General features: G+C 50.7%; 1 protein-coding gene across 4 annotated transcripts in view; it reads left to right on the top strand.

Annotated features, from left to right (window-relative positions):
* Positions 1 to 20,230, top strand: part of tanc2b (tetratricopeptide repeat, ankyrin repeat and coiled-coil containing 2b) — a 243,509-nt gene that overhangs the window by 48,923 nt on the left and 174,356 nt on the right. For all 4 annotated transcript variants that reach the window (XM_035405991.1, XM_035405993.1, XM_035405989.1 and 1 more), the window contains one exon: positions 11,748 to 11,815. The gene's annotated coding sequence lies outside the window, so the exon portion shown is untranslated. The remainder of the gene's footprint in view (positions 1 to 11,747; positions 11,816 to 20,230) is intronic.

Below are 20,230 nucleotides of genomic sequence, written 5' to 3'. Positions count from 1 at the left end.
TGTGTGTGTGTGTGTGTGTGTGTGGTTGTATATGTATACAGTATGTGCCTGTGTATATGTGTGTATTTGTGTGTGTGTGTGTGTGTGTGTGTGGTTGTATATGCATACAGTATGTGCCTGTGTATATGTGTGTATTTGCATGTGTGTATGTATATGTGTGTGTGTGTGTGTGTGTGTGGTTGTATATGCATACAGTATGTGCCTGTGTATATGTGTGTATTTGCATGTGTGTATGTATATGTGTGTGTGTGTGTGTGTGTGTGGTTGTATATGCATACAGTATGTGCCTGTGTATATGTGTGTATTTGCATGTGTGTGTGTGTGTGTGTGGTTGTATATGTATACAGTATGTGCCTGTGTATATGTGTGTATTTGCATGTGTGTGTGCGTGTGTGTGCACGTGTGCACGTACGCTTGGAAGGCGGTGTGGTGTTCTCCGCTGAGAAGGCTGACTCACAGCCCTAGCAGTCTGGGGTAAAGCGGGGGACGCTAACCCAGCATCACACTTGGCTAGCTGCGTGCAGCGCGTCACGCTGGCCGGTCTCCTCCTCACACAGAGACCTGAGTCACTGCAGCGCGCCCCCCCCCCCCCCCCCCCCCCGGCGAGTCCCGGCTGCTGTGACTCGGCTGTTTTCATGCTGCAGCCGCGCTCCTTCAGCTGCGCTCCTTTACAGAGGCCGAACGTTTACAGCGTAGCTTCCAGACCTCGAGTCTCCTTTTCCTGCTTTCTGAAAACAAGCCACAGGAAAAACGTCCACGTCCCTCTGCCTGACCAGCCTCTCTTTAACAGGGCAACCTGGAGACCGACTGGCACCACGAAAAGACCTTCCTCGAATTCTTTCCAGGAATATGTTTATTTGTAATTTTGTTAAATGTAATTGAATTACATGAAATCAATTGTAATTACGTAATTCAATGATTTAATTAACTGATGAAGTCATAAGTTAATGTAAAATCATTTTTAAATGCATCTTAAATTGATATAAATGTGACACACACTTCTGTTTGTCATATGTGAGACTGCGTGCTATGTGAAATTGCAGGCTAAGCAAAGGTATCCGTTTCCTTTGAATCAATACAGTGTCTTGTCTTCAGCCCATGGAGGAGGAAAAGAATTGCCATGGCAACGTAAAAGACTTAGCTTGTAAAGGGATGTAAATTAGCGCAGCAACACCTTCGGCAGCGCTAATCGCAAACTGTCTCCGTGAAGCTAAACATGCTACCATGGCTGGTCATGTTAACTCAAACAAAATCACTTGAGTAGAACCAGATTTTTTTTCTTTGTGAAACACCCCACCCCACCCCCCCCCCCCCCCCCTCCTGGGGCTGACTGCAGCCTGGTGGGGGCAGTCCCAATGCTGCTCTGCACACTTAGCCTGTGACGCCTGCACGGGCTAGCCGACAGCGTCTCCTTACTGCCCGTGCCATTCCGCAGCACCCACGCAAACTGCAACCACGTGCCGTCGGCCTCCGCCACTACATTTCGGGGTCACCTAAAAGGGTCCGCTTCACAGGAAGCAGGCGCAGGAAGAGAAACCCCCGGGCCCTTCTCGGTATCCGCGGTCAGAACGCGGCCTCGGAGAGAGAGCGGCGCTGAACCTTTATCATCCGGCATGTGCCACGAGCGTGAAGATAAGGAGAAAAGGAAAACAGAGAGGACCGATAGGCAATCTGTTTATCTGCGCGCGACAGTTTGTTTAGCGGTAGCGGCTACGGGGGCAGGGAGGAGAGTTGGCGGCGCACGCGGTTCCGTCTGCTCTCGTCTGCGTAGCGCTGAAGCGAGCGGTGGGGACGGGGCCCTTGGGAGGCGTGTCCCCCACCGACCCTGTGCCGCGCCCCGGTCAGCGTTTGGTCAGTACAGCGCTACCCGGCTCACCGCTGGCACCGCGAGGGCGGTTTTTCTCGACCGCGGCTCGTCTCCGGTGACAGAGGTCTGCTCGGTGGCCGGAGATCCCCTGCGGGTGCCGTCTGTGTGCCAGAGAATAAAGGATGAAGTCCGGCTCAGGGGTGGCGCCCTGTTCGTCTTGAGTGCCTGATGTTTCTAGCTGAGATCGAGTGTCATTTTATGCATCGGGGTATGTTTCATCAGTTCAGATTTGTGGATTTTTAAAGGCGTGGTTTGTGTCAAGCTGCATATTCACTAGTGTTACTGTGATGGGCTGCTCGTCCGTATACTATTGCTAGTTCGATCTCCAGTACATTCTCTCTCCCCCCCTCTCTCTCCCCCTCTCTCTCTCTTTCTCTCCCCCTACTCTGTCCCTGTCTCTCTCTCAATTCAATTTCGGGGTGCTTTATTGGTGCAGTGTTGCCAAAGCAAAAAATACTAATAGTAAAATAAAAGTCATCAATACAACCTGTAAACTAATATACACACATATGACATAAACAGCATACTGCCATATTTGTGCCATATAAATACAGACAAGAATTAAATTGTCTCTCTCTCTCTTCCCCCCGCTCTCTCTCTCGCTCTCTCTCTCTTCCCCCCCACTCTCTCTCTGTCTTTCCCTCCGCTCTCTCTCTCTTCCTCCCCGATCTCTCTCTCTTCCCCCCCACTCTCTCTCTCTGTCTTTCCCTCCACTCTCTCTCTCTGTCTTTTCCCTCCGCTCTCTCTCGCTCTCTCTCTTTCCCTCTGCTCTCTCTCTCTCTCTCTCTTCCCCCCCGCTCTCGCTCGCTCTCTCTTCCCCCCCACTCTCTCTCTCTCTTCCCCCCCACTCTCTCTCTCTCTCGCTCTCTCAGTTTGTGCGGTTGTTGGCGATGCTGACAGAGGCTGTCTGAAGGGGGCAACAGAGCCCAAGCTATTCGCGCAGCTGCAGCATCCGTCTCGCTCGCCCTGCCCTGAGCGGGGCCCTGCAGGCTCCATCTGTCCCCACGACCTTCTCAAAAGGGACGAGGACAACGGCGGCTCGTATCACGGGCGACCGCGCCCATCTCGTCCCCGCCGACGAAAACGCCCGACCCTCACGCCGCGCTCCGGTCGCCGGGCTCAGGGAGACGCGTCGGCGCGACCCCCAAATTTCCGGATGCGAGAGGCGGGTGCTGTTGGGCGCGTCTGCCGCCCGCGCTCAGCGGCGTGAAAGAGCCGGGGGCTTTGAGTGCCCGTTAACGTGGGGTTAAAATGGCGGAGGCTGAGCGGCTTTCTCGCGGGCCCGGGTTGTGCACGTCCCGAGCCTCGCCTCTCTCACCGCCTCGTCAGCCGAAGCGTCTGAGCCGCCGGTCGCAGGAGCAAGCTCCTCCGTCACACGCTCGTCACACGCCGCACGCAAAAAAAAAAGCAGTTAGACTGCAGTCTCAGTGTGCCGGTTGGGTCTGTTCCTAACGGCCTTTTGTGGATACGGCATGATGATGACACACCGGGTCCCTGCCTCAAGGCTACCGAAGGGGGAAAAAAGCGACAGTGAAACTGTGAACCGGTGTGCGCGTTGCCGGAGTCGCGGGGAACTTGCCGGCGGTCCTCAGTTCGCCGTGATGCAGTGGAAGGGTATTGTGGGGGGGGTGTGGGGTTAGGTGGTTGGGCTCTAGGTGCTTTGTCCTGTGAACATCTCCAAGGCCCATTCACAATAAGCTGTTGTACATGCGTGTTTCAGAGTGTCTTTTCATCCGCCATATTTGTTTCTCTTGTCTTTTTTCTGCCCATCTGGAATTCCCGGTCACTTCAGCATTCCTTGTTGGTTTGGGGGGGGGGGGGGGGGGGCGGGGCGCATGCTAACTGACACGTCCTCAAAATGTGCGCATCCCTCTTGAGGAGCGAGGCAGCGCGCGTGCCGTGCTGACCGCGACCGTCCGTCTGCGCCGCTCTTTGTGAGTCACGGTTAGCGCCGGGGCGGTCCAGACTCCATTCCGGACCGTAGAACGCACGACCGCGTACGGAGAACGCACGGGTCTGCCGGACACGCAGCCCGGCAGCCTCCCCCCCTGTCTCCCCTGCATGAGGCTGGGCTCCCAGCACCCGATGCAGCGGGCGCGAGCGACCAACCAACCTAAAGGAGGAGAGCAGGCATTCGGAGGAGAGCGGACGTCGGGTCCATCTCCTCCTCAGGTCTCGCCCCCCTGACGGGAATCGGAATGGAGCGCTGCAGCACACCGGCTGAGAGATTAAAGGCCTTCACCCTGCCCAGCCGCTCGTTCGCCTGAGCGGCTCCAGATTCCAGCCGTAACACGCGAGCGCTTTCCACCGCTGTGAAGTCAGAGAGGCCAAAAACTCATTCAGAGCTCTTGAGCTGGTCGGCTGGTTCTCCGCTCAAAGAGAGCGAAGGCCAAACAGTGTCAAGGGAAGAAATTCTGCGTTTGGCCTTTTAAAAAAAATTTGAGCGCAGGTGCTTCTTGGCGTACGGACCTTGCGCTCTTCCCTCCAAAAAGGACTGCCGTTCATTTTGATGGCTGGCACGTGCTTTGGGACTGAGGCACTACCTGAGAGGAAATTCGGTCGCTCCTTAAATGGCCTGTTTTGATGGCTGAATAATTGGCCCTCTTTGCTACCCGTTTTCTCTGTGGAGGCCGGCCAATGTGGAGGCTTGCGCACGCGTCGCGGGGGGGTTGTTCATGTTCGAACTGGGCTGTTTTTGCACTTGCAGACACAGCCGTGACGCAGAGTTTTACCGCGACCACGTTTAACCTGCAGCCTGCCAGCGTTTCCCACGCATCGCGAGCGTTGCTCCTGACTGAAACGGTTGCCATTAGAAAGGAGGAGCGCCGGTGCCAAACGTGTGCCGTCCATGTTTATTTTCCTGACCGTTTCATTCCCGCGGACTGTTCAGACAGCTAGCTGAATGAAGGAGAAGCCCTTTCTGCAGGATATCCTGTCCTTCGGCTTTGCTCTATCAAAGAACAGCTGTGGGGGTTGAAGCAAATCACACATCAGAGCAAAAAAAAAAAAAAAAAAAGGTTTAGTGCCATTAAGTCACCACCATATAAATTTATGCAGAATGTCAGGTTTACACCAGAGCAGATTTAACGGGAGGTCGTTTCATTCTTCTGCTTTTCTTCCACTACACTGAACGTTTAGCATGTTTAAATGTGGGGGAGTTTGCTTAAGTAAATGGAGCATGCCCAGCTGTGTCAAGGTGCACTTTACTGCTCCTTCCTTTTAGCCTGCTTCTACAAAAGCAAAGTCTCGCTCCTGTGATTTGTGCGCTAGCTCTGTTTGCGCTACTTTCAACAGCTTCCTCAGTCTGCCGGTAGAACTGTGCGTTCGTTCTTTTGTTCCGCTCGGTTGCTCAAAGGGTGCGTATGAACAGTGCTGACGAGCGTAATGCAATCTGACATTGTCACAGATCTCACGCTGGATTAAAATGGCGGTGCGCCGCTTTGAAACCAACTGTGCAGGAGCCTTGTCCTTAGATGCAACCCAGAGCTTGGGCTCCTGTTATAGCTCAGACTCCTAGTAGGGCTCAGACTCCTGGTGGAGCTCAGACTCCTGGTGGAGCTCAGACTCCTGGTGGAGCTCAGACTACTGGTGGAGCTCAGACTCCTGGTAGAGCTCAGACTCCTGGTGGAGCTCAGACTCCTAGTAGGGCTCAGACTCCTGGTAGAGCTCAGACTCCTGGTGGAGCTCAGACTCCTGGTGGAGCTCAGACTCCTGGTGGAGCTCAGACTCCTGGTGGAGCTCAGACTCCTGGTGGAGCTCAGTCTTCTGGTAGAGCTCAGACTCCTGGTGGAGCTCAGACTCCTGGTGGAGCTCAGGCTTCTGGTGGAGCTCAGTCTTCTGGTGGAGCTCAGGCTTCTGGTAGGGCTCAGACCTCCTGGTGGAGCTCAGACTCCTGGTGGAGCTCAGACTCCTGGTAGAGCTCAGACTCCTGGTGGAGCTCAGACTCCTGGTAGAGCTCAGACTCCTGGTAGGGCTCAGACTCCTGGTAGAGCTCAGTCTCCTGGTGGAGCTCAGTCTCCTGGTGGAGCTCAGTCTTCTGGTGGAGCTCAGACTCCTGGTAGAGCTCAGTCTTCTGGTGGAGCTCAGTCTTCTGGTAGAGCTTGGCTCCAAAGGCAGGTGAACAATGGAGTGAATACTTCACTGTGGCAAAATGAATGTAGCTGATAATACACAGGCATTCGCACATGTGTTAACCAGAAAAAGCCACACCTCCGCTTCAGACCCTGAGTTTCCCTGACAGACACTCGACGTGGATCGAGGAGGCGGTCAGATAGAAACGAGATGGAGTCTCAGAAGAGGAGATTAGTTCAGCCCACCTTGTTCACTCAGCCACATCAGAATCGTCTTTACCTTCTCAGAAGATAAGCCCTTTCAGATTACAGGGTGGGATAGCAAGTGCTGCCATTACCTCCTGAATTCCACCACTTAGACGTTCCTCCCCAGAACAGCAGTAATGGGGGTCAGGCCCCATGGAACAAAACGGAGCAGGCATGTACTGATTAAACACTTGTGCGGAAGGGTTCGTATAGGTGAGCATTAGAAACAAGGGTTTCTGGGCAGTGTAGTGTGTGTATTAGATATCTGTCATAGAGTCTGGTATTTACAAATCTAACTCATTTTAATTGACTGTAACAACCGCATGACTCATCTTTCATGGAACCTGGCTTTTAATTTCTATGGCTTTCAGTTGCAAGTAAGCGCTTGACATTTCAATTTAGCTATTGCAGGACCTCTGTTTGACACTTTGCTTTTAAATGTTGACGGTAAAGAGTGAACAGTTCCAGAAATAATGTTTGGGTCCACTCGGTCCTGTAGCTCAGAAGAGGTATGCACACATGAGGGGGAAAGATTTGTTCTTGGGAGAGACAGAGTACTTAATAAGTGGACTTAAAATCAAGAACAAATTTACGAAACTGGGACTGGCCGTCTCCGAGTTAATTCAAGACTCAAATGTCTAAACGTTGTAAAGAGCACTTAGCATTTGTTGTTAAAGTGACAGTTGTTTGTTTAGAATATGCATTCGTAATGTGACCTTTGAATATTTTCAGTTGCCAAAGGCGTCATCTTTGCTGTGATTGTACTAGATCCATTTTTTGTATAAATTTCTTTTTAAAAAGCACCCCATGTATTGTTTTGAGCTGTCTTGGTTTTGCCTGTTGATGCAGGGACAGCGTTCCTCCACTTGGCAGAGGATGTCAGTGACTATACTCTGACACAAGCTCTTAACCGCTCCTGCCCAGCCTGCCAAAGTTCTGTCTGCTGATTATCTCCGTACCTGACGCCTGTTTCTCTGTAGCAAATCCCCTTAAAAAGGCGAGGTGACACATTGCAAGGCCGTCTTATTTTCAAGAGGATTTCCGTTGACAGAAAGGCAGCGAAGCCCGAAACAAAGAATCTGGAGAGAAAAATAAAAACAACAACCGCACAAGCTTAAGGATTCATTACCGAACTAGGAAAAAGCAGAGAGCTCGGGTAAAACCGATTATCAATTAGGACGCTGCTCACAGTGTGTGCTGGCGTTCCTCTGTGCCTCCCCGCTCTGGAGCGAACGCGCTGTTATTAGCGAGCAAAGCGAAGGGACTCGGAGAGAAGAACAAAAAACTCAACGGGAACATGTGCGGAGACGATCGAGGAGTGACGGATGAGCCGGGAAGGATCTCGAAGAATTACTGCGCTTGGACGTTTTTCAAGGAGAGAGTCTGAAAAAGTAACGCGGCGCCCCAGACTGAACGCATGATTCATTGCGCACGTCTACCCGATTCATCTCGGTCCTGCCTTTTTCCCCGAGACCCTTTCGGCGAAATGGAGGCGACTCCGGGGCCGTCGGAAGCTCTGTAATCGAGAGACGTGCAAGAACCTCATTGAAACGGAGTCAGTATCACTTTGGATGTTGCACTGCAACAGTTGGAATTGTCATTTCCAGTACCTGTGACTCACTCGGGCCAGAGCTTAATTCTTTGTCATCTTCAGTGGTAACATAAATGGAGTTGACCGCTCACATGGTTGAAGTCTTTGGCTGGAACTGTATGAGGTTGTCCATTGTTCCTCTGGCCTATAGCATTCGTTTCTCTTGTGTCTTCCCTGCTTAATGGTTCAGCTCTAGCGCTGTATTGATTGGTGTCCTTTCCCCTCCCCCTCTCTGTCTCTGCTTCTAATTCTGTCGCGGTGTCCCGTAACCCGATTATTTGATAGGCCGGTGGATACGGGGCGCGGTGTCCGGAGGCAGACGGATTCCGACGCCCTTGCGCGGACGTCGAGGTCGCGGACGCGCCGTTTCCTCTGTCAGAAATAGAAACGCGGTCAAGGTCAGAAAGTCCCCCAGCGGAGCGGCTAGCGGAGAAACCCGAGAGCTAGCGCAGCCGGGCCGCGTCTCGCCCTGCCGCACCTGACCCCGGCGCCGCCGGAGACGCCCCGCCCCGCCCCGTCTCCCTCCTCCCCCCGCGGCTTCCAGACCGCTGCAGCCGGCCCGCCACGTTCCCGAGGGGCCAACACGAGCCGGGGGCCCGCGGGCACCGGAGCGTCGACGCGCGGCGCTATCCGGCCGCGGCCTTTGAGAACCCGACACCGCGGAAAGGAGGAGGAGCAGCTGGAGCTGGGGAGGCGCGAGGCCTCCTCTGTGCTCCTCCTCTCTGCTCCTGCTCTCTGCCAGCCCTGGCCCCCTCCTCCTCCCCAGACTTTCATTAACAAAAACTCTTTCTTGCCGACAAAATCCTGTTGTCGTTTACGTCCTCTGTTCGTGCGAAAGAGGCGAGGGGACGTTTGAGGCGTCGCGCTTTTAAATGCTTCACGTCGTTAGCGTGGAGCCTGGATTCAGATGGGCGCACGGAAGCAACGGGGCTTCGCCGGGACTGTAAATGGAGACTTTTTATCGCTCGTTTTGTGAGTTTCGGAAATGAAGTCAGCGTGTGGATAGAAGGAGCTTGTGGACTGCTTTTCAAAAAAAATGGAACCACCTGTTCTTGGCGCAATTATTTTTGGAACATTGGAATCTATCAGATGGATGAACGCCGTGGGGCAGAAAGAGTAAGAGGTGCTGGAGGCACGTGGTGCAATTGGGCGGAACTGCAAACTTCTGCCACGGTGGTTTTAGACATTTAAGGCCACGTCTGAGATTTCCATCTTCCTAACATGCGTGAGGTTATGCTGACACAGGAAGATCAATATCAAAGAATGAGGAAAGTGCCTTTGTGTGGCATCCACATGCTCCCAGAGTGGTTAAAACTGGTGATCACCTCTTTGATCCTGCCTTTTTTAACCTTATGACCTATGGTGGAATTGATGTAACATTGATGTAACATTGATAATGTAACATTGGTGTTTTATACATGTTTTAAAGGGTTTTTTTTTTTAACCAAATCTACCTACGGGTACAAATAAAGTAACCTGACCTGATCCACCATTGAACAAACCCCATAACTGTGTGTGTGTGCAGTCCTGTTTTTGTCCGTTTCACGTTTGCGGTGCCTGCTTGACTGGTGATTTTCCAGATGTCTCTGCGGTCTGCTGTGCTCTCTTTGTCCTGCCAGGGAGGCTTTTCCGGGAATTTCTGAGGAACTTACTAGCTCTCCAAGTCGACCTCCAACTAAGTCGTTATGAAAACAAAACAGCCGAGGGGAACGCGTGTATTTTTGAAATGCAGCTATTTTGTCTAGGAACACTGTTTATCACAAATATTGTGAAAATATATTATGCTCGGCAGTCGACGCCATTCAAACTAAGAGAGAGAAGTGAAAATGATCAACATATGGTCCAGATAACTTTTCTGTTATCAAGTTTTATTAATAAATTATTGATATGATCAAATAATTAAAAAAAGAGACGCTGGTATCTTGATCTTGGGATCAGTATTCAGATGCTCATTAATTAAAAACACATAATGTAGAAATGTGGCGAGGTGTTTATTATTCCGCATCAATATTCATGGGGCGAACCTAAGAACCCTGCATAAAATAACAGATAAGTCACTGGTATTGATTTTACTGAGTGAAAAAGTGACTGGCTGTCTATCTCTTTGTTATGAGGAATTATTTATACGTACCAAATATTACACTTTGTTTACGATTGTTGAAACGGGTCAGATTTTTATTTATTTGTTTATTTATTTATTTATTTATTTATTTATTAAAAATCTGACCTGTTTCAACAATCGTAAACAAAGTGTAATATTTGGTACGTATAAATAATGCCTCATAACAAAGAGATAGACAGCCAATCCAGGCCCCCGATTGCGGACCGCCGGCGAAGCGCTTCCGGCGCCAGGGAGGGAGCGGGGCGCTGGAGCGCCGCCGCGAGCCCGAGCGTTTCGGCGCTCGGAGGCCGCGGCAGAAGAACCGCCTCAGACTGAAGCCTCGCTCCCTGCCCGTTTGCTACGCCTGGCGCGGCGCTCGGCCCTCACGCGGAAATGAGAGAAGTCTGAGGCGAGCGCTGTGCTCTGCCCCACTCCACTGGGAGGCAAGCGAGCCGCGTGAGCGACGCTGACAGCGACGGCCCCGGTCGGCTCTGCGCTCCGGACTCGCTCTAGGGAAGCGGGCCAACGACGTCCCACCGCCCTGCCCCTCTCTATTACCGGGTTTGTAATTTTATGCTCCGCTGTCCCTGCGGAAGCTGGAAGAACCTCTGGGCTTAAGTCTGGCTTCTTTCAGTACTCGCGCGATTGCTGCTGTCACAGCTGACGAGCACAAAACCGCGTCCATCTTGCCTCGCGTCATACTGTTCAAGCAGGGAAGTAGCGTGCGGTTATAAATCTCTAAATCTCTATGGTTGGTTCCTAATTACAGTCTCTTCTCTCTACTTGAGACGGGCATGAAAGTGACATGAGCAAATTGGCAGTGTTCCTCTTGCAAATGGCTCACATTTTCTTCGGTGGTAATCGTTCTTGTCCTGATCGCACAAAAAGTGAAAGATATTGTCCCTCCAGTTAATGAGCACTTCCAAAATGGGTGAATTGATAATCAATTGCTAATTAAAGCTCTCTGGCTTAAGCTGTACTTTGTAATGCCATTATTTCACGTTTTTACAGAATCCTTAGGGGCACAATTAGAACCAATGAAGATGGTCTTGGAGATTTCTGAAAGCATTTATTCATAGCTTCTACAATCGCGGTTCTTCGTTTAAGTGGCTATGTTGGGAACAATGTCAGGACCACTGCGGGACACACAGAGCCACTGCTGTACTGAACGCGGTGACTGTTGTACTCCACACAGTGACTCTTCTGTGCTCAACACAGTAACAGCTATACAGAAGATGGTTAACACTGTGATACTTTTCTTCTGCAGTCTATAATGTCTGTGCCGTAGCCCATGGGCTTGTGAAAAGTGTTTTTAAACCGCGGAAGTGAAGTTTTCATCCCGCTGTGTTGTTCAAATCGGAGCCAGATTCTGGGGGACAAAAGGGGGGACCCTTATACGGGCATGAAGTCTGGCTGCGTTCGGGTCGTCCGCTAAGCCTGTGTCTAGCAGCGACGCAATCTGTCCCCGATCCCTCCACAAAATATTCCTCTATAAAAAATTATCGTCCAAATAACACAATAACTTTGCAAATTGGCACACGGGGAAACATTAGACAAAGAAGATTGCGACTACACTTTCTTGTGGGGGAAAAAATGATTGACTGCATATTCTGACCGTGTTGTTACCGTTGGCTTACATTGAAACGGGCGGCTGAAACGCCGATACTGCAGCCAACCGCACTGTTGCTATTGAGCAACGTCTCTCGACAAGACCGGGAAGCGAGCTTCCAGAATGAAGCCCAGTTTTGGCCTCTTGTATGGTGCTCTGTGCGTTAACAGTTGTACTCGGTGCAGTTACACTGCTTGGGCTCAACGCAGCGACGGTTGTACCGAACACAGTTACAGCGATCGTGCTCTGCTCTGTCTTTCCAGCTCACTGCTGTTGCATGGAGGGAAGAGGAAGAGCGCCCTGCTGTCTGCAACCCAGCCCAGAACCCACGGTAAGGCCCCCCCCCCCCGGCTGCCGCGAGAACCCGCCGTCCCCCCCGCACCTGAGCAACGCCATTGGCTGCCCCCCCTACCCCCGTCCATAGTGCCCGGCCAATCAACGCACAGTTCTCAAGAGCGCTCCTGTGAATTTTCCTGCAGCATTATCCCGCCCATTATGACATCACAGGTGCGCGTGAGAGCGTAGCGCTTTTACCCGGGTAGCTGCCACACATGGCGTGCTCACCCTCAGGGGTGAGGTCACCCTGCCGCACGCACACCGGCACACGTTGCCTCAGCGATCCGGTTCATATAAACTTCGCTTTATTAGCCCAGCTGTTTCCAGCCCGTGTTGCTCTTTATCCTTTTAGTTCATTTGGTCAGGGGGGGGAAAGGGGGATGGTAATCGCTCCTCCCTTTAATCAATCAATCAATCAATCAGTCAATACTTTTATTGTCCCCGGAGGGAAATTAGCTTTGCAGGCAGGCATACAAAAGGTTAAAACAACACAGACCACATTTTACACCACAGCCATAAAAGTACAGACACTTAACAGACATGAGATTAAAAAATGAGCAGGGAACACTCGACTGTAAAGTGCATAATCTGGGCATAACCAGTTAATTCCAGCCGGTGGTATAATCTGGACTAGGAGCTGGAGAGAGGGGGAGCTGAGCTCCCCTGCAGACAGGACCGCATGGTGTCTGGGCTCCGGGCCCCGGGCCCCGGGCCCCCGGTATCTCCTCCGCCCAGACAGAGGGGCTCCGCAGGCGGGGAGGGCCTCCAGGTGTGAGAGCCGTGTCGGCGGCGCGCCAGGCTGAGTCGGCGTTCGGCGGCTCGGCCAATCGCGGCGCATGCTAACAACCCTGCTCCGGGGAGCTCAGCCAATCGCGGGGCAGACCCGCCACGGTCCCGCGGCGTTAACCTCTCGCTTCTACGCCTTTACATTACAGGCATTTGGCAGACGCTCTTATCCAGGGCGACGTACAACAAAGTGTATAACTATAACCAGGAACAAGTATGACAAAAACCCCTAGAGAGAAGTACCGGTCCAAGTGCAGGGAACAACCGCATAGTTCAACTTGGACCCTGAAGGTTAAACTGATTAACACTAACATAACGAGAACGGCAACAACGCAGTCTATGGAAAAAATACAAGCAGTGGTTAAGACAGTTAATGCACCTAAGTCACCTACGAAACAGCTGCCTAGTTACAACCCTAAGCTTACAGTCAAGCCTTAAGCCTTCAAGTGTGAGAATATGGAAATCGCCGCTGTGGAGCGGCATGGCTCGTCGCCGCGTTTGAAACGTTTATCGAAGCTAAATCTGACCTGAAGGAGCCCTACTGGGTTTTTTTCTTTTGACCTCCTGACGACAGCTCTCATTTGAAATGGATGGCACGTCAGAAGGGGACTTAAGAGATGTTCATGGAAATGAGCGCATTTCCTCTTCAGAGGTGTCGCCCACCCTTCTTTTCCCAGAATGCTCCGTGCAGGACACCGCTTCACAGTCCCCGTTGGGCGTCAGTAGACTGAGCCTCAAACGCTCGCCCCGCGCTATTAGCGCTCGCTTACACGGGAGGCTTTCGCTCCATATCAGAAGGGGCAGCAGTGGGAGAATGCCTGGGCTACACACACACAGCGCTGCTTCCCCTCTCCGGAGCTCAGGAGGAGATTTCAGGCCAGGCCCGTGCCTCAGCCGCACATCACACGCGCCATCCGCGTCCTGCCGTAGCCGGTATTATGCAAAGGAGCCCATTTGCATACTCGCTTGCGTTTTTCTGTCCTTCACCCCCCCCCCCCAACCCCCTCTGCGCTCTCATTGGTCTGCGGCACGGAGCCGTCTCTGGAGAGGACGCGGTTCACGGCCTTAAATGGCTCTGTTCCGCCGGTCAGCTGGGACTGTGGCAGGCCTCTGTTCTGTACCGTGTGAGGAGAGGAGGGGAGAGGAGAGAAGGAGAGGGGGAGGGGAGGAGGAGAGAGTGGCATGTTTATGCAAAAGGAGATAAAACGGGGATTAAGCGGCTGGGTGGCGGGGGTGGGGGGGGAGAGAGAGAGAGAGAGAGAGGTACACCGTCGGCGTCCGTGCCTCGTTTGGAAAATTCCATTTAAATAGCCCGGCGCTGCAGCGAGCCGACGCACCCCCCCCCCCCTCCATGCAAATGCGCCGCCTCGCCTCGCCAAGGTCGATTACCTGCCGTTAAGATCCCCGAGCGGAACGACCTCTCCCGCGCGTGCCCACGGCTCTGTATACACCTCGAACCCGCCCCGTGGAGCGCGGGCTCGCCGTTCCCGCTCCCGCCGTCCTGCGGCTGGAGGCTAGGGCGGGGCCTCGTTAAATAGCGACTGATCGCCTTTTTTCCGCCGTTCCCCCTAACGCGCCGCCCGTCGCTCCCAAACCGCCCCGCGTCGGATGGCGACGACGAGGCGCGGTCGACGGACGCCGGCCGCGTCCGTTTCGCCGATCGCAGACGCGACCGTCCTGAAGTCGCAGAAAGCGGGCCGGAGCGGGCCGCGGTCCTGAAGCTGCTGTTTCCCTTAATCGTGTGTTCTGTGAGCGACGCGTTAGCCTCACGCTAACTGAAACCGGTGGCTCCAGTAAAATCTGATGCTAAGACCCAGAACTGGAATGCTGGTGTTCAGTATGAGGATAGGGGAGGTGGTTTGAAGCAGGAGAGGGAGGAGCCGGGTACCATTAATCTAACCATGTTATTTTACCGAGCAGATTTTTTAAAATCAGACTGTTAAGATCTTTCCACTTTCTTTAACTTTTTTTTATGGACCGACTGCGTACACCCTCCATGAAGTCATTTTAATTACCCTGTTATCTTTGCTCATATTTAAAACCGAGATCACACAGAGTGACAGTGTGTCAGTGTATTTCAGATCTGTCTGACTGACACGATCATGTTGCTTCACCTGATATACTAATGCAGGAGGATGAGTTAACTGTCAATCTGAGCCTGCAGTAGGTAGGAAAGGAGAGTGGCGGAACTGCATAGCTTACGGGTTGCGTTCCTTACCCGCTGGTGCATGAATTATTGCGTCTCATTCGGTGGCCAGAATTTCATTTCAGCCATTTCCAGTGCTTTATTTCTTAAAATTAGCTATTGCTGCATCTCAAAGTGCTTCAAGGAAAAAGCAAATTGGACTAATGGCATCAGGCTGCTGGAGCAAGGGAGTGCGTCTACTTCTGCAGTAGCAGCTCAGCCGGTAAATTAATTAAACGAGGAAATGTATGAATGGAAATATCACCAATTGATTTGTGAATTGCAATGCTGTACTGTCTATTTTGATCCTCGATATATTTTGCACTGTGTGTCTGTTTGCCTGTGTGTGTGTGTGTGTGTGCGTGCGTGCGTGCGTGTGTCTATGTACCTGCATGTTCTTGTGTGTGTCTGTGCACCTGTGTGTGTGTGTGTGTGTGTGTGAGAGAGATTGTGTGTGTCTGTGTACCTGTGTGTGTGCGTGTGTGTGTACATATGTGCATTTGTGTGTGTGTGTGTGTACCTGTGTGCGTGTGCGCATGTGTGTATCTGTATACGTGTGCGTGTGTGTCTGTGTGTGTATGTGGGTATGTGTGTGTCTGTGTGTGTGTGTGTGTGTGTCTGTGTGTGTGTGAGAGCAGTGCGTCAGCATGGCATCAGCTCTGTGTCCTGAGCATTCAGCACTCAGCACTCAGCCTACGGCTGCCAGCGCAGCAGCATGCTGGAGTCCCGCAGGCCCCTCCCCTTTCTGCTGGCACTGGCAGGGTCTGCGGGGGAGCCAATGGAGAGCCGCGCTCGTCTGCCTGCCCCAGCGTCGTTATTATTCACAGCACCATGCAGGCGGCGCAGGAGGAAACTCACACGCACTCAGAATTCATTTAGCTCACTAAATGCCACTGCTCTTAGTCTAATCTGCTTAAAGTTAAAATATGTCCATATATTAACAGGACCATGATATCACTGAAGTGCTTAAAATGCAGCTCCACGTAATTAATTCATAACTGTAATCTATAATCTTTTACCGGACTTAACGATGAAATTGTTACTGATGAAATTTCACAATATCGAAATCGAGCATTTGACGTGTTTGATTTTTGCGGATGTGGTATTTTATAGTACCTCAAGTTTTTCATCATTTTTTTTTTATTGTTGCAAATATATGAAAGGCTAAGATGCATATACATTGGATGGGAAAGGAGAACAGGGTAGGCAGCTATGATGAGGGTTAACAGGGTTGGAATGCTGTGGCATGTGTAAGTAGGATTAGTCAGGTAAAGGTGAATGTCATGGCCCGGTATGGCAGCATAAGTAGAGCTGACTTCCTGTGAAATGGGTAAGTAGGATAAGAAAGGTAAAGGTTAATGGGGTGGACATGGCGTAGTAATGTTTGTTGTTATGAGTGCTATAGCCTATATCATTGAGGGTGTTTTAGTTACATGAAGCTTTCGTAGTCTGTAAATAGTGGATTCCTGTGTCAGGGCAAGGATTATTTCTGCCTGAACAGATTCTGTTCTTTCACGTGTTGAAACTTAATTTAATGTATTTTCCACAGATTGGAAATTTAGTCTCTGCTGGAAACATTGAAAGTCAGGCAGAGCAAGGCGATGAGCTGCTGGGCGCATGTTTTCCTACACAAGTTTGTTTATTTCGGGCTTTTTCCTCATTTCTGGTGAACATACAAATCGATATGATGAGATATCTTGATACTAATAATTATAAAGAATAATTATATATTGATTTAGATCTACACTGCAGAGGTGTTTTTCTTGTTTTTAAATTTAACTATATCTAATACGTTTATTTTCTTGGACATAAGTATGGAACAGACCGGTACAGAAGTTTTTAAATGTTGCCTAACTGCCCGTGTGTTGTCTCTCTCCGGCTAACTTTAATTGCATTTGCTTTGTAACAGATTTTTTTTTTCTTTCAGTCCTTTTAAGGTGTTCTGCTGGCTTTGTTGATGAAATAAAGCTAAAATTAGTCTGAAGGACGTGAAGGTCTTCACAGTGTGATGCCGTGACCCAGCTGAAGTGCCGTAGCGTCTGCTCTGGCTATAGAGAGGACGCTGCGTGCTATGCGCTACGTGCTATGCGCTACGTGCTATGCGCTACGTGCTATGCGCTACGTGCTATGCGCTACGTGCGATGCGCTACGTGCTATGCGCTCCGTGCCCCTGAGAGAGCTTTCCGTCGGGGTCCTACCGCGGGCATTAAGGACCGGGAGAGACCCTGGAACTCCCCGCTCTCAGATAGCAGCTGGGCAGTGATCCACAGGCTCCTGATGTTGTAAATAAACATGCAAGGTGAATGTGTGAAATAAGGCAAGGCAGACAGAACGTACGAAAGCGGAGGAGAACAGATTCAGAGGCCACTGCCTCGCGATTGAAACGGGCCGCCGCGAGAAAAGAGCCGGCCTCTCCAGAGAAGCCGGGCTCAGCGATCCCTGCGGGCGAGCCGGAGGCTAAAATGGCGGGCCCCCCACTTCCTGTTATCCTGCGCAGTCGTGGCCAGATAAGGGGACGCGTATCCCGCTTCCTCAAATTCACGAGACGGGTTCCTCGAATTTCCGCAGCTGCCAGGTCGTGAAATATCAGCCGGCCCTGATGGGAGAGGAGGCTGAGAGTGTGGGCAGCTGGCAGCGCTGCACAGAAGTGCCCGTCACAAAACGAAGGACAGGATGTAGACTCAGGTTTGATATGTTCTCAGACGTGTGCTGTATTTAATATAGTACATGCTTTGAGTGCTGGGAGTCCTGGGATCCAGGTTCCCAGTCAAAATGGCGACCTCCTAAAAAAAAATGTTTACTTGCTACTGCTTTTTCCACTTTTTTCCATTTTGTTTTTGTATTTTCGGAGTGGGTGATATTCTGTTTTTCTTTATTAGTTGCTAGCTATCGTACTTGTGCTTCTGTTGCGGTGCAGAATTTGGAGCGAGCATGTATTTGTAGTAGAGGTCTTCATGGGTCCCTCAAAACCCAAGTGTAGCGACATACCCAATGGGATCGGGAGGGGCTGGCCTGTTCTCGTTTTATTTCCAGTTCTCGTTTTTGAACTTTGACGATTGCATCTCTTTCTCCCGCACCATGTTCACGTGAAAGGAGAGTGGCCGCGCCTGCTGCTGCCTGCGCCCTTCTTTCCCCTCCAAAATAAAATGCAGATCAGGTGAGAGAGTGCACAAGCGAGCTCAAGCCAGCAGGAAGCTGGTCTCTGCTGAGGAGCTGCGTCGTGACTGTGGACAACAGCGGGAAAGAAATCAGGGCCACGAAGCGCGGCAGCCTGAAACATTTTATTTTTTAAATTGTTTATCATTCTGACAAATTTGTTTATTTGGCTGTCTTTTATTCACTCATGAGAAAGACAAAATTCTCTTTTGACTAGCGCCTTGCTTTTTTTGTTACTGGAATATTAGCATTTTATTATTCAACAACTCATTTAATGTTCTTCTAAAAGAACACCTACGCCAAATTAATTGTCGACTTGGTCCTGTGGTTATTAGCCTAAATTTGTCTGTGTAAGAAATGATGTGTCTCTTACTCAATTTGGACTTGGTCTGAATCCATACAGGAGCCAGGTGTGGTTGTCCACAGGTCTGTTCAGGTTTAGGTCCGCAGGCCTGGTTGGGTCCAGGAAATCCATGGGTCCAGTTTGGGTCAGGGACAACTTTTTGGACTTGTGCAGACCTCTGCTGTGTAGGTGTGCAGGAGAAGAAATGCTTAGTGCTGTTCTATATCTGAGTAGACCGTGTGATCATCATGTTTAATGACTAGCACTCGCACCATTGTCTATATCAGAACGTTAAAGGTATTCAGCCTTCAATGGTTCTTTTCAAAGCACTATTGAAGGCTGAATCTTTGTGTCTGGCTTTCTCCCTGCAAGTGCGTTTAGGAACAATCTATCTCCATAAGAAGAGAGAGGGTTGAAGGGCTCATTATGGGCATGAATCAGGTTGGGTGCACGTTATGTGCATGAATCAGATTGGATAGCGCCTTGTGCGATCGAATCAGGTTGGATGCTCTTTTCGGCGCGCACGACTTTGGTTCTCGTTGTCGAAGGCTGTTCCTCTGCTAGCGCTCTCTTATTCATCGCGGGAGCTCTGAGACGGTTGCGCCTTCATTAGCGGTTGCGCTGATTAGCATCTTTCACCCGGAATAACACCTGAGCTCGAGGCGCTCCGCCGCCTCTGTCAGGCTAGCGTTTGCCTGCAGGAGGGCGAGTGAGCGGCGGACGGTGTTCTCGTGCCGGCGGTGCCGCCTTACGTCTGAGTTCAGGAGGGGCGTATATGGTGATGTGCTACGCAAAGCTGTTGTTCTGCTGGCGGTGTGGAGCCTTGGTGTTCGCAGGCCTGTTGTTTATGCGCGGTGGTGACTCGGGACCCTGGCGTGTTCGTGTGGACGGGGATTAACGGGGCCCATCTTTCTCTGGGTAGAGTGGCGCTCAGTCAGATCCCCGGAGATCGGTCCACTGTTGCTAATGCCCACTTCTCAAACACGGCCGTGAATGTTGCTGAGAACCTGCGCACCTGAGCGTGTGTGTGTCTTTCTCTGCTAGGATGCTGTTAGATGTTCAAACTTTTTTGGATGCTACAGCTTTAATATGAGAGTAGCGTTGGCTGTTTCTATGCTTGCAATACAAACTTAAGTATTTCAGTAGCTTTCATGTTGCTGAAGACAATTCCCACAGTGATGTCTTGTACCACCTTCTGTCACTGCATAGTACTGATGAAGTCAATAGGGTGAGCCAGTGAGTGCAAGACCTGTTGCTCTTCAGTCGCTGCAAGGGCTGTCAATCATTTGCCATTTAAACGATAAGAATTTAATAACCCTCGGGAGTGTTCCTTAAACAGTTAAACATTAATTTGGAACATTATTTATAGATCTATTTTTATCAGAAACGATTTGAAGCCAAGGCATACTGGTAACCTCTTCGGTTAATTTTTTTCTACTTTAAAGGTGGCTGTCACTCAAAAATAGGCTATTAAGTTCCCAGTGAACCGGTGTGCTCTGGACTCAATCTCCCAACAGCCCCTTATCCTCAAGTGAAGGTAGCATCACAGAGGGTTGTAAGGGCATAATGGCCCAGCTTTGGCTTCCAATCTTGTGTTGAAACAATAAACCATTAGGCCTATATAGAATATTCAAAGTTGCTGTACTTGTATTTCGTATATGTTTATCTTTTGAACTATAGCGTCTAGTCATTAGATTTTTCTGATGAATTTTATTCCACTGTAGGTAACATATTTAAAGCATGTTAAGTTTTCCCAGACACCTTTTTAAAACAGAATTGCGTTGGCGAATGGTAATGCATTGTGTCTCCTAACTGCCGCCGCGGCTGTGATGGCCTGACGTATTGTTTCGGAAGGTTTTTCTCTGAACAGTGCCGGGAGATGAGATGAGCGTGTCGTTTTGAAATGGAGAGCGGTCGCGGTAATCCAGCGATGCGCCAGC

This window comes from Anguilla anguilla, chromosome 2 (genome assembly GCF_013347855.1).
Source record: "Anguilla anguilla isolate fAngAng1 chromosome 2, fAngAng1.pri, whole genome shotgun sequence".
NCBI classification, from domain to species: Eukaryota; Metazoa; Chordata; class Actinopteri; order Anguilliformes; family Anguillidae; genus Anguilla; species Anguilla anguilla.
Note: the sequence above shows the minus strand (reverse complement) of the source record. Positions and strands in the feature narration are given on the sequence as shown.